This window comes from Carassius carassius, chromosome 7 (genome assembly GCF_963082965.1).
Source record: "Carassius carassius chromosome 7, fCarCar2.1, whole genome shotgun sequence".
Classification (NCBI taxonomy): domain Eukaryota; kingdom Metazoa; phylum Chordata; class Actinopteri; order Cypriniformes; family Cyprinidae; genus Carassius; species Carassius carassius.
Genome location: NC_081761.1, coordinates 22158977 through 22172271, shown reverse-complemented (window position 1 = coordinate 22172271; position 13295 = coordinate 22158977). Strand labels below are relative to the sequence as shown.

The 13295-nt window shown below is 34.8% G+C and overlaps 1 long non-coding RNA gene across 1 annotated transcript; it reads right to left on the bottom strand.

Moving 5' to 3' along the window:
• Window positions 1-11057: 11057 nt before the first annotated feature.
• LOC132143092 (uncharacterized) lies at window positions 11058-12072 on the bottom strand. Its single transcript, XR_009434187.1, has 3 exons — window positions 11758-12072; window positions 11544-11680; window positions 11058-11208 (listed from the first exon to the last, which is right to left on the bottom strand). It is a non-coding gene; the product is annotated as an uncharacterized LOC132143092 (long non-coding RNA).
• Window positions 12073-13295: the final 1223 nt, after the last annotated feature.

Here is a 13295-nt window from a genome sequence, read left to right as displayed (position 1 = left end):
ATTCAAATAAAAATGAATTCTAAAGAAGTATACTTTCTTAGACTGCTCTTTGAATTAAAAAAAATCTGCATCCTGTTTGCTACCTTCATTGAAATTAATTCCAAATTTAACAAGTGAACTGTAATTTAAAATAAATTTCTCAAGTTACAGCTCTCAGGGGAATTAATGAAAATGTCATTTTTGGTAAAAGCTCGTACCAAATTCATACAAGTGAAGATGCACATTCTATTTAATAAAATCAAAATGTGTGTTTTGTAGTAGAAAAACAATTGTGCAACAAAACCTTTGAATCTGCTTAAGAATGTCAAAACATACTATTAAGTGCAGCACTCCTTATTCCAAAATGTGTCAAAATGCATGAAATTTAAAAAGGGACTTCACTGATAACAGATCAGTGTACATCAGCCCTGTTCATACACTTTTGAAATATTACACCCAATGCATCACCTTCTCATCATCGTGTTCCTGTCACACACTATCATCTCTTCTTTCTTTTCTTTTTTTCTCTGCAGAGGCCCATCACTCTTCTATTGTGTCCTCTCTCTCTCTCTCTCTCCCCCTCTCTCTCACTCTCTCTCTCTCCCTCTCTCTCTCTCTCTCTCTCTCTATCCCCACTCCTCCATATTTCCTTTCATCCTCTCTGCCCCTTGAGTAGGCTTTCGGCTCTACTAAAGGGACCATTTGATCTTAGGGGCAGATTTTCACTATCTACAGTATGTGACCTTGCCCTGACTTTGTCAGTGACTGTGTGAAAACAAGCACCTTAAAGACCAGTTTATCCATCTGCTGGATGAGAATTAATACCCATATGATAGGTATTAGCTAGGAAAGTTTAATTAACTGTGATTAAGCATGACACAGAGTATTAAAAAAGTATAATTTTTATTGAGGCACAGGTAGAGACAGCTTATTTTCTGCAGACGTATATCTCTGAGAAGCTTTTCAGGATTAAGAATTTGTTCTTATTAACTTGATGCTGCCAAAAATGTATATTGCTTCTTGAGAAAGATATGGGAAGATCACAGAGAGAAACTGTTACTTTAGGGACTCAGTATTATATTTTTGAATTGCTAAAGAAACATATTTAAAGAACCCCTGTTGTAAACAACTGACAGTAATGACAGCTATGCAGATGTTCAGACCAACATGTACAAATGTGAGTGCGATATTGTTTTATAGGTAACAGTTCAATGAACATGTTAAAATAGTTCCTTTTTTTCTATTTTTGCTTTGCAAATTAAAATAGTTTAAACTAATACATAGCAAAATTAACTTGTGTGTCTCAATAGCAAAAAAATAATGATGTTTGTGAATGAAACTGTTTTTGAACAAAGTGGTTGAATTAATGATTCAATGACTCATTTATAAAGCCAGTGGATGAATCAGCCTATGCATATTTCATGTTATGTGAAAAGAGTGATGATGTCCAAATTCATAGTATTCATAAAACAGTGGGCAAAATGTAGCCATATGACCTGCTATTGTACTCCCAGCGAGATTCTTAAAGGGTTAGTTCACCCAGATTGCAAAATTATGTAATTAATAACTTACCCTCATGTTGTTTCAAACCCGTAAGACCTCCGTTTATCTTTGGAACACAGTTTAAGATATTTTAGATTTAGTCCGAGAGCTCTCAGTACCTACATTGAAGCTGTGTGTACGGTATTCTGTCCATGTCCGGAAAGGTAAGAAAAACATCTTCAAAGTAGTCCATGTGACATCAGAGGGTCAGTTAGAATTTTTTGAAGCATCGAAAATACATTTTGGTCCAAAAATAGAAAAAACGACTACTTTATTCAGCACTGTCTTCTCTTCCGTTTCTGTTGTATGAGAGAGTTCAAAACAAAGCAGTCTGGATATCCGGTTCGCGAACGAATCATTCAGTTCACCAAATCGAACTGAATCGTTTTAAGCGGTTCGCATCTCTAACACGCATTAATCCACAAATGACTTAAGCTGTTAACTTTTTTAATGTGGCTGACACTCCCTCTGAGTTCAAACAGACCAATATCCCGGAGTAATTCATGTACTCAAACAGTACACTGACTGAATTGCTGTGAAGAGAGAACTAAAGATGAACACCGAGCCGAGTTGAAGGTGATGGTCCATCATCCAGAAAGAAATGTCTGTTAAACGAGCTGAGATGCGAGTAGCTACCGCCGGATCATCAGGATGGAATGAGAGGTAGAGTTGAGTGTCAACAGCATAGCAGTGGTATGAAAAGCCCTGTTTCTGAATGACAGAACCTAATGTTGCCATGTGGACAAAGAAGAGAAGTGGTTCAAGAACTGAGCCCTGAGGCACCCCAGTAGTTAGATGTTGTGACTTGGACACCTCATCTCTCCAAGGTACTTTGAAGGACCTATCTGATAGGTAAGACTCAAACCACTGAAGTGTGGTTCCTGAGATGCCCTTTGCCAGTAGGGTTGATAGGAGGATCTGGTGGTTAACCCTGTCAAAAGCAGTGGACAGATCAAGCAGGATAAGTACTGAAGATTTGGATTCCGTTCTTGTCTTAGGGCTTCAACAACTGAAAGCAAGACAGTCTCAGTTGAATGTCCACTTCTGAATCCAGATTGGTTGCTGTCAAGGAGGTTTTTCTGTGTGAGAAATGCAGAGACTTGGTTGAACACAGCTCGTTCAAGTGTTTTTCCAATGAAAGGAAGAAGGGAAACTGGCCTGTAGTTCTCTAAAAGAGATGGGTTGAGGGTGGGTTTCTTTAGTAGTGGAGTTATACAAGCCTGTCTAAATGATGAAGGATAAACACCAGTGTGGATAATAATACATAATACACGTTAATTATATCCATAGATAGATAGATACAATTAACACAGTGAAGACTAATTTAGACAATATATGTAGCGTGTCTTATTTATTTCATTTTATTTTTCTATTGGGTTGAGTTTCTTATCCTTATTTCATCACTAAACGTTTATCTTCAGTGAGTTTGCAATTTTTTTTAGGCTTGTTTGATATTGACATTGGTGATGATGATTATGGGAAAATTATATTGTATCAAAGATTTTAATATCATGAAAACCTTTTTAAAAGAAAAAAAACAATTGTTTTATAAAGATATAAAATTAGTCGTACCGTGATATAATATTTGGGTCTCCCACCCCTTTATTACATGTAACCGTAAACAGAAGTAAAGGAGCAAGAAATTTGTGCTGACACCTCAATAAGCAGCCACAGCGATGGCAGAATGAGCATTGTTTTGGGTCTGTGAGAAATAAGTGCTGACTTAAGAATGTACTGGAGGAATTACACTCTAGGGACTGAACATAAAATACAAAAAGCAATCTGACTACATATGGGGGAATGCCCACAAGCATTTAAAGTTTGAAAGGCATCATTACAGATAGATTTATGATGCAGATCTTGTAATAGCTAATAGTAGTGTCTATATTTAGCAAACCATTTTAAATGTAACCGTAACCCAGTGGTGTGTTGAAACTCACAGATTAAAATTAAAACTATTTCAATGTCCAGAACTTCCCCCGAGTCTACACAGTAATTAATTAAACATTTGAAAGGTTACTACTGTAGCTTAACTACATTTTTCAAGAGCAACAGTAGTTCAGATATTCGTAATAGAGCTTGTGTGCTTTCTAAGCTGAGAAAATAGCACACATTAGATATTCTACTGAATCAATTCATCTTTACTGGTCTCACAGAATGGGCGAATCTGAATCTGCTTAAAAGTTATACTATACATAGAACCAACAAATCAATAACATCTCACTCATACACACACAATCTAACTTTCAAACAAAATGACAAACAATGTATCATCATAATATCAATATAGAGACAAAGAAATGTAACCATACAGGCAAGTAACAGTATCCCTAATCATTCAATCAGTACAGTGCTTAGTTATTGGAAAGTCTGCTTCATTTATTGAACTGATATTCATCCAAATGGTCCTTTGTTTTTATATGTAAATGAAGGTATTTTACTGTTCAAATTCAAATATATGGTTCTAATTAAAGGGATAGTTCACCCAAAAAATGAAAATGATGTCATGTACTCCCCCTCAAGTTGTTCCACACTTGTATGACCTTTCTTCTGTGGAACACAAAGTAAGATATTCTGAATAATGTTGAATGAATATAACTGTATGAACCCTCATTTCTCAAAATATCTTATTTTGTGTTCTACAAATGATAGAAAGTCATACAGGTTTGATGCAACATCATTGTGTGTAAACAGAATTACCTTACATTTCTAATTTTTAACTATCTCTTTAAATTATTAATTACATTACTGGGTGGTTATTTATTTTTTTCTTTATTAAAACATATTACACCCTTAAGTAACTTTGGTGAATTTAGATTAGATTCTGAAACTAGCTATCTTCAAAACAATAGCTTTGCAATGTACATTTTCAAAGCAGTTTCCTCTAAACATTACCATTCTGAAATCTAAAATGACAAATGGGACACCCTGCAGCCTTGTGGACTTCAAGAACACATGAGTCAAATGAGACCACAAGTCCACATTAAGTGTGGCAACTGCCTGGGACAAGGCCTAGGATGAGTGTACCCACACACACAACGTCTAGCACCTTACATGTTTGTGAAGTGATTTTGAGCAATGAAGAGGTGATCCAGACAGGGCAGGAACAATTAAACCACAAAGGCCCTCTCAGTCTTAGCCAAGGTTATGCTGCTTCATAACTAATGAGATGTCTTTGTCTCAGGGACTTCACTGAATAATACGCTACAACATCTGTTTATTCACTGTAAATTCTAGTTAGTAAATCTTACTTAAAGGTGCCATAGAATGTATATTTTAAAATTTTAAATACAATATTTTAAATTGTTCTCTGATATCTACATAGAGGGTATGTGGCTTTGGTAAGGGTAAAAATGATCCAGAAACGTTTTTAGATGTCCATTTACAACCCAAGGATTTGTCCCTATAATAACATGGTGTGTTATTACCTTATTTGGAAGGGTCATGAATAATAATGTTGAGCTCTGCTCAGACTGGCTGTTTCACAGCGCGGCTCATTTCAGTAGCTCACACGGCAAACAGATCTCTACTGCCCGGCGTGAACGATGGAGAGATTAGGCATCCAACATTATATGTTTGAGCCTGTATCAGATGAAGATACAGATTGTAAGATATTTTGCAAGAATGTTTAGCATTTGTGGCATGAACATAATCGCCACGAGACACTGGTTGAGTGAACGAGACTTGAGAGGGAGTTGTGAGTGAAGGCGTGGATGCAGCCGCTTTCTTTGATTCTTCAGTTTTCTTCAGATCCAGGTGTTATACGTGTTTTTGGACTTGCGTTTTCTACTTCTTTGACACTTTAGAGAGTTAATAAAGTAGCATGTTGCTCTTTAGGGTCAGCGATATCTTAATTGCAAAATATTGGAAATAATTTTGGTTTATTTATTGTTTCTTGTTTGTTTTAATAGCAATACATGGCAACACCGCATCAATGACACAGCTGTGCAGGTCCAGCTACGCTCTGCAAATGTTGGGGGCATAAACATTAATGCATTAACCCGACTGGTACGCCACAGTTGGTGTTATGTTGGGATTAGGGTTGCCACCGGTCCCTTAAAATATACGGAATCATCCCATATTCAAAGCCTGCGTGAACCGGAAGTTGCTGCAGACTTTATTTCAGTGAAGTGATGTATTCCCAGCTGAAACATATTACTAAGTAGTACTAAGATTTTGATTAAAGATTACCCAGACAAACTATTTTTTTAACTTGCACGGTTTAATTATACACATCAAGACTAGCAATATGCTCTACTAAAGTAAATAAGGTAAATTCTGATTTTATGTGGACTTTAAAGGTAAAATAATGTGTCTCGTAACAAATCAATATGGGACGCGATTTGTCCCATTATTTACAAAGGCCAACACAAAGTTAAATTGATAAATAAGTATTTTGCACCGTTTATAATACTAATAGCAATTACAATTAAATAAATTTCATAAAAAGTATTTTAGAAGCTCATTTGGCAATGATTGCATTTTGTCTTTTTTTCCATAGTGATGGAGTCTTCAGAACATGTGCCGTTAAAGCACTTTCACACAAGCGCACACTCTAAAAATGCTGTGTTGATTCAACCCAACTTTTGGGTTAAAAATTCAATGTAAAAAAATAAACCTGATGTTTGGGTTAGTCCATATTTAATCCATAGTTGGGTTGAAACAACCCAGCATTTTTTAGAGTGCAATGAATGGGTGTCCCATATTTTGAAACATTGCCTTAAAAAAAAACCAAGTGCTTCAAACATCCATTACAAATGAAAAACAACAATGTTCTATTCATCACACACATACAATTACACACACATTTAAGGTAGTGACAGTTCAAAGTTAAAGGGTAATGTTTTTCAAATCAGTTTTTCCTTAATTGAATTACAAACATATTGAAACAAAGCAAAAGCAATTTGATTTAGGGTATGCTTCTTATAAACAGTGGAGTTAGCAGTATGAGTTTAAGTATGGCACTGGGTTGGCTGCACCAGTTGCTATAGAATTTTTACTTATTTTTTCTGTCTCAAGTCAAGCATCACACTGTAAGTGCTCTTCACGTATTAGGGTAATCCAAATGTACCAGTAATTCAAATGTAGCATATGACATTCCGGAAGAAAATGATTTGGGTAGATCCTGGAGACTGATCTTTATAGTACTACCTGAACAATGATGGCAGAACACACAGGGTCAAGGCAGCAAAGATTTGGAGAAGTACTTCATCTTCAGGAATAGTCAGCAACTTAACAGATACTAGTGCCCAAACTGCATCAACATCAGACACCTGTATAAAACCAAATGAATGTAATAATAGAAAAGAAATGTGAATGATCAATTTTCAGTGTTATCTGTCCTACCCACACTGCAATGCCATTGGGTTAGTCTGGGTTTCTGCAGGATTTTTAAGATCAAATTTAAGACTTTTTAAGAACTGCACAAATAAAATGAATACCATATGAGCAGGGTATTCAATGTCTGTAGTACCATATTAAACTGTAAAATTACTGTAAAAAGCATAATTTACAGTTCAGATACGAGTTTTCACAAAAACAAAAAGTTTTAAACTTTACAATTCAGCTTTTAGACCATTTTTAAGAAAATGGACAAGTTGAAAATATTAATCAGTCTGAAAAGCGAGGTGTGCTCTGATTGGCCAGCTATCCAGTGTGTTGTGATATTACGCCCCTTGCCATACTGTGATGCCATGTCCTGGTCAGAAAACAATAAAACCCATTACAAACGAGCCATGTGTTGCATCCAGTGGGGACATAATTACTGATTATAATGGCTTATACTGTCACTCCGGTCTGGGTAAACATAACACCATGTCTGCGTTTGTGAGCGGAGAAACGACAAAAAAAAGGGGCTACTCCACACTGCTGAACACTCGCCTTTGAAACATCAATGGCAAATTCTTTACATATGTAAAGTTAATGTACTTACAGACTGTGAGTCAAAACACTTTATTTGTTTTGAAAGTCTAATCTCACTGTAATCAGCACAAACTGGACTATAATAATATGTGAGCAGCATGTATGTACATGATTGTGTTTTTGAGAAAAAATGCGTGGTTAGTGGAAAACTAAAACTGTTAAATCACTTGAATAAGGCCATAAAACACATAAAGAACATTGGTTCCCGGGACTTTTGAAAACTGGAGCTTGTAGCCTAGAATTTTTCTTTCTAAATGATGTGAAAATCATCTTGTTTGCTCACTCACAGAAAACTATATATTGATTTAAATTTTCTAAGACACTTTTTGTTTGTAAAAGTCATATGTAGGCGTCATAGTAGGCGTCAACTATCATGAATATCATTGTGATTTACACCTGAGAAGACAAAGACCCGCATTATGAACTACATAATGAGGTTTGTTATCTTTATTTTATAAATGCACAAAGTTTTGTTGTTATTATGTCTGTATACAAAAAAAAATATTGACTCCAGAGGGTTAAACATTACATCCTTTAAAAAAAAAAAAAAAGAATTATTACAGAAATTACTACTGTTATTGAAATTATATAACTTGGTTTAAAGCTTAATATTTACTGCATGACAGCATGACCCCTCATAGTGCTTTAGAAAGAGACTGACCTGTTTAGACTTGAAACAGATTGATGCGACAAGACAACAGATCTATAGAAAATACCGATTTCTCACAGTCGCATCTCCAAGCCTCATGCACATAAACTGCTCTTTACCTGTATGTTCTGGATTTGTGTTTTCACACAGCTTTGTAAGAAATTCAGCTACAGCTTTTCCAGTAATGTAAGGAGTCAGAGGTTTGGAGCTGTGATGCCAGGATATGACTTCATGCTTGAACTGAGGTAAACACAGCTCTCTGACATCATTTTTGATCGAACGAAAAATGATTCAGTAGGTTGTTGAAATTAACCCCAGAAGGGGCTTTTTGAAACCTTTTTTTTTTATTTCTTCTTCTTTTCTGCCATGCGTAATTTAAATCAGTAAAGCTGTCTTGGTAAGATATCCTACTCAGCTGTTTCTTTCACGTAACTTATATTCACCTCATTTCAAATCAAATTAAATTTTAGAATATTGCAATAGATAGCACAGAGGCTGGATCAAAATGATCCTGCACTGTAACTCCTTATCACACACTTTTTTTTTCTTTTTTTTTTTTTTTGCTGTGGTTTTCATTCTATCATATTTTCTCCCTTTTACCAGTGCAATTTTAAATAAAATGCATTTGTAAAATAATTAAAGATCTTTGTGGGATTCAAGTTTCTTCAGATTGACATCATGAAGGCTTTTAGTGTCCATGAAAAATCAGTCTTAAGTATGACATTGTTTTTACAGTGGAAGCAGATCACATCAAAGGTCTTTATTTCTGAAGAGAGTGGGTGTTTTTTCTGTCCTGTTATTTATTTAATCTCACATTTATCATAAAAACAAACCATAAAAAGAAGGCAGAAAAGAACATATAAAAATGACAGTATATATATATATATATAGTAATTTAATTAACATCACTCTAAAAAACACTGGGTTAAAAACAACCCAAATTGGGTTGTTTTTAACACAACTGCTGGGTAAATATAGGACAGAACCCATATGGGGTTAAACTAACCCAAGAAGTTGGGTTATTAATTTTAACCCAGCAAATGGGTTGTTTTTTCTACCCAAAAATTGGTTATTTTTACAAAAATAATGGGTTAATTTGATTTCATAAATGGGTTATATTAGGTCATTTTTATTCCTTTTACAATTAAATATACCACATAATAAACAAACAGGTCATTGTATTACAAAACATTGTATTAGCTTTATTTTTCTTTCAGCATATTACACTTTGTAATTACACTTTACCTCAACCAAAAATTCAAGAGATCATACAAAACTAAAACAATAAAATTCCATTTATAAACAGCATTCAAAACAATTTCTTTCATTTTTATGGTTTGCCTCTGTAGTTGAAAAACTGTAAATGTTTAAAAAAAAATCATAAACTACAAAGAACCACAAGGTTTAGTAATACATTTTTTTTTTTACAAATAATTAAGATTTTTTTGTTTTAATCCATATGCTCATGAAATTCATGAACTCCAAAAAACCTCAAGGTTTACTAAAACACGTTTTTTTTTTTATACAAATAAATATCATTATTTTTAATCCATATAAAATACTTTACCTCAAGAACAACTGTTTGTTACAAAGCATATTTGTTTTAAGTCTACATTATGGACCTGTTGTTTTTAGTCTACAAAATGAACACAAAAATAAATCTATGAAATACAACGTATTGGCAGTAACCTCTTTTAATCTACTTGCAAGAATGTATGTGAATGTATGCAAGAATGTAGTGCCCAGTGCAAAAATTTCACTGTTGGGGATTCACTTCCTTCCAACTAAAAAATATTATGAATATAGAAACACTGTTTCGGGTAGTTTACATCAAAAACATAAAACGATTTGAAACATACATTTACTGCCCCAATGAGAGTGCTTTGCTCCAAAGCTTTTCCTGCGAGGATGACAAATGCCTGCGAATCAATGTGTCCATTTTCAAGTGACAGGACATGAGGGTAAGGTCTTGATGCTTCAGCCTGCTGGAGGTCCTCCACCATATTTGTTCCAACCTAAAGGACAAATAATGCAAATGAATAAAGGTGAAACAGAATGGGAGTGTCAGGGGTGTGGGTATGGGTGGTGGGTTGGGGAGTCATTCGAAACTGTTTATTCAATCAAGCTGTCTTTAAAAACAATAGGTCTTGTATAGCCAGAGCTTTGGATGAGGCAAAATACCTGAAAATTATTACAGCTTGATCTGGACCACTTTGACAGAGCCACTGACAGGGATGCAAAGCAAGTCAAAAGAGTTTTGGTAACACTTGAAATACTTTAATTTTACTTTAATTTAAAACTTTTAGTTTCTACATTTAATATTCTGCCCTACAAAAGTAAAATACCTTAACTTGCTAGAGTGTGAAACTGAAAAAGTTCTTATTTGTCTAGTCAAATTAATTATAGCTAGGACACTAGAAATTTGTCAATAAGATGTTTTAGTAATGAAAATTATCTACAGAAAAAAAAAATTGAGCTCAGACTTATTTATCCAAGATACATTATAAATTAAATTACAAAGTTCTTATGGAGCATATCTCGTTAACATGTTACTATATATAAGACTGGAATAACGATGTTGGAAATTCAGCTTTGATCACAAACAAAAAATTTTTTTTTAATATATTCAAATAGCAAATATTAATTTATTGTAACAATATTTCACAACATTGCTCTTTTTGCTGTATTTGGATCAAATAAATGCCTTTGTAAGCAGAAGAGACTTAATTTAAAAACATAAAACAATCATACCGATCCCAAACTTTTGAATGGTAGTGTATTCAACCTGGTGAAGTCATTAAATGATTGAAATTTCTTGAGTCGTACTTACAGGCTAAATGTCAATGAAAGCTTTTTTGATTTCATCAATGCTGGGCCCGGAGTGTTTTTCTGCCAATTTTGTAGGGTGGAGGTGGAAGCAAAACAGGTAACAGCTTTAGTGCAAGATTTCCCTTTGCATCTGTAGGAAAATAATATTACATTCATCAACACTACTAAAAACAGTAGCGAGTTGTCATTGAAAATATAGGGCCAGATTTACTAAACAGGTCAAATTAGCATGAGTCCAAAATCCCATAAAAGTGTAGACTGAAGTGTAAAGTTCTGCTGTTGATCCACTGACAATGTGCAAATTTAAACACACAGACTCATAATGACCAACATATCCTACCAAGAGCAGCAGAAATTAAAAGCAATGTTATAAAATCTTTGTCTGGCATTCTAAATAAATAAGATGAGAGGAGAAAATGCAGCATTTTCTAGCAGCAATTATTGCCAAGCACAAAAATGAGTTAAAATATATAAACTACCACAAATATGCAGTAATGTTAGTTAGAAAAAAATTTTCCCAATTTTTCATCACTGCATTTCTTTAGTAATCCTGACAGTACTATGGTGCAAGCTGTTAGTAAATCTGGCCCATAATATCAAAATATTGTAGAAACATTTTAACCTTCTGTCATTTCTTCAGATGTACATGGAAGCTTTGCTTCTCGCTTCGCAAAAAGCAAGATCCTGTCAGTATACCAGCCATTTTTCAAACAGTTTTGGGGCTGCATCTTGAAGTAAAATGTGAAAGTCCTGTGCAATCTAAAAGCAAAAATAACAATTTAACAGACTTAATATAACTCATGTTACCATTTGATAAAGACAATATGTTAACATACCATGCCTGGGGTAGTTAGCCGAGGAAACTCATGGAGGACCTCAAACATATTTTTCGCATGTACTGTTCCACCTGGCTGATGGGCTGTGTGTTGTTTCTCAGTCATTGTTTAATTTCCTCAGCTCTCTCTTCAGATACGGTTGATTCTACTGGACAAAGAAATAACAATGCTGTTAATCAAATAGAGGCTTATGAACATTTTTTACATGTAAAAGGTATAGTTTCCATGAAAACAGAAATACTCTTCAGAGCTTTTCAACACTTTAGCTAGTAAATCCTGGATGTTTCTAAACTCCATGCAAACTGATTCCTGAATTATACTGATTAACATTTCACTTTGCTCAGAATTTATTTAGGGTCGTTCCAAACCTGTAAGACCTCCGTTCATCTTCAGAACACAGTTTAAGATATTTTAGATTTAGTCCGAGAGCTCTCAGTCCCTCCATTGAAGGTGTGTGTATGGTATACTGTCCATGTCCAGAAAGGTAAGAAAAACATCATCAAAGTAGTCCATGTGACATCAGAGGGTCAGTTAGAATATTTTGAAGCATCGAAAATACATTTTGGTCCAAAAATAGCAAAAACTACGACTTTATTCATCATTGTCTTCTCTTCCGTGTCTGTTGTGAGAGAGTTCAAAACAAAGCAGTCTGGATATCCGGTTCGCGAAGGCACATGCCTTCTCATGTGAACAATGTAGCTCGTTGGAGATTTCAGCGCTCCTTTTGTGTAGAGTAAACGCTGTATTTTTGTATGTTTAGGAAGCAGAAGTACAGTAAGAGGAGTCCAGAAGGCAATTAATGTGCATTGTGTTCTACAGGTATGCGTTTTTCTTTTGTTTATTAATGTAATTTCCGTTGTCTCTGTTACCACACACTTTTTATTCAGCCCACTAAGTGTTGCTGTTATGCTATTTTCTTTAAGGAAACATATGTACTGTGTTTATGGATTTGTTGCATTTTATGCTTAATATTTTCTGGACTTAGTTAATGATTTTCTGTGAGTAATGTGCACACTGAGCAAAATACCTCATGTAATGTTAATGTATTTGTAATGTATTCTAAATACATGATGTAGATTATTCTGGTGAATGAAGTGGCTCAGTCTCGTTTTGCACTGCTGAGGGAAGCAGAAGCACAGTAAGAGGAGTCCAGAAGGCAATTAATGTGCATTGTGTTCTACAGGAGCCAATAAATTGTGAAAAAGAAGTCATCTCGTGAGTCGTCCTTCATATACCCTAACCGAGGCCGTTACACTGAGTTGATTTGACCCAATGAGCTGGGTTATTGCGTCCGAGTGGGTGAGGGGGTGCATTGATTCAGCTCTCAGTGAAAACGACCCAGAAAATAACCCAACGGTTGGGTAACATAGAACTACCCAAAAACTACCCAAGACTGAGAAAATAACCCAAAAAATTTACCCAAATGGCTCAACCCAGCACTTGGGTAGAAAAAATAACCCAGGATTTTTTAGTGTGATTGTAAAACTTTTTATTCCATTTATTCTGTAGAACATCAAAGAAGAATTTTTAAATAATGT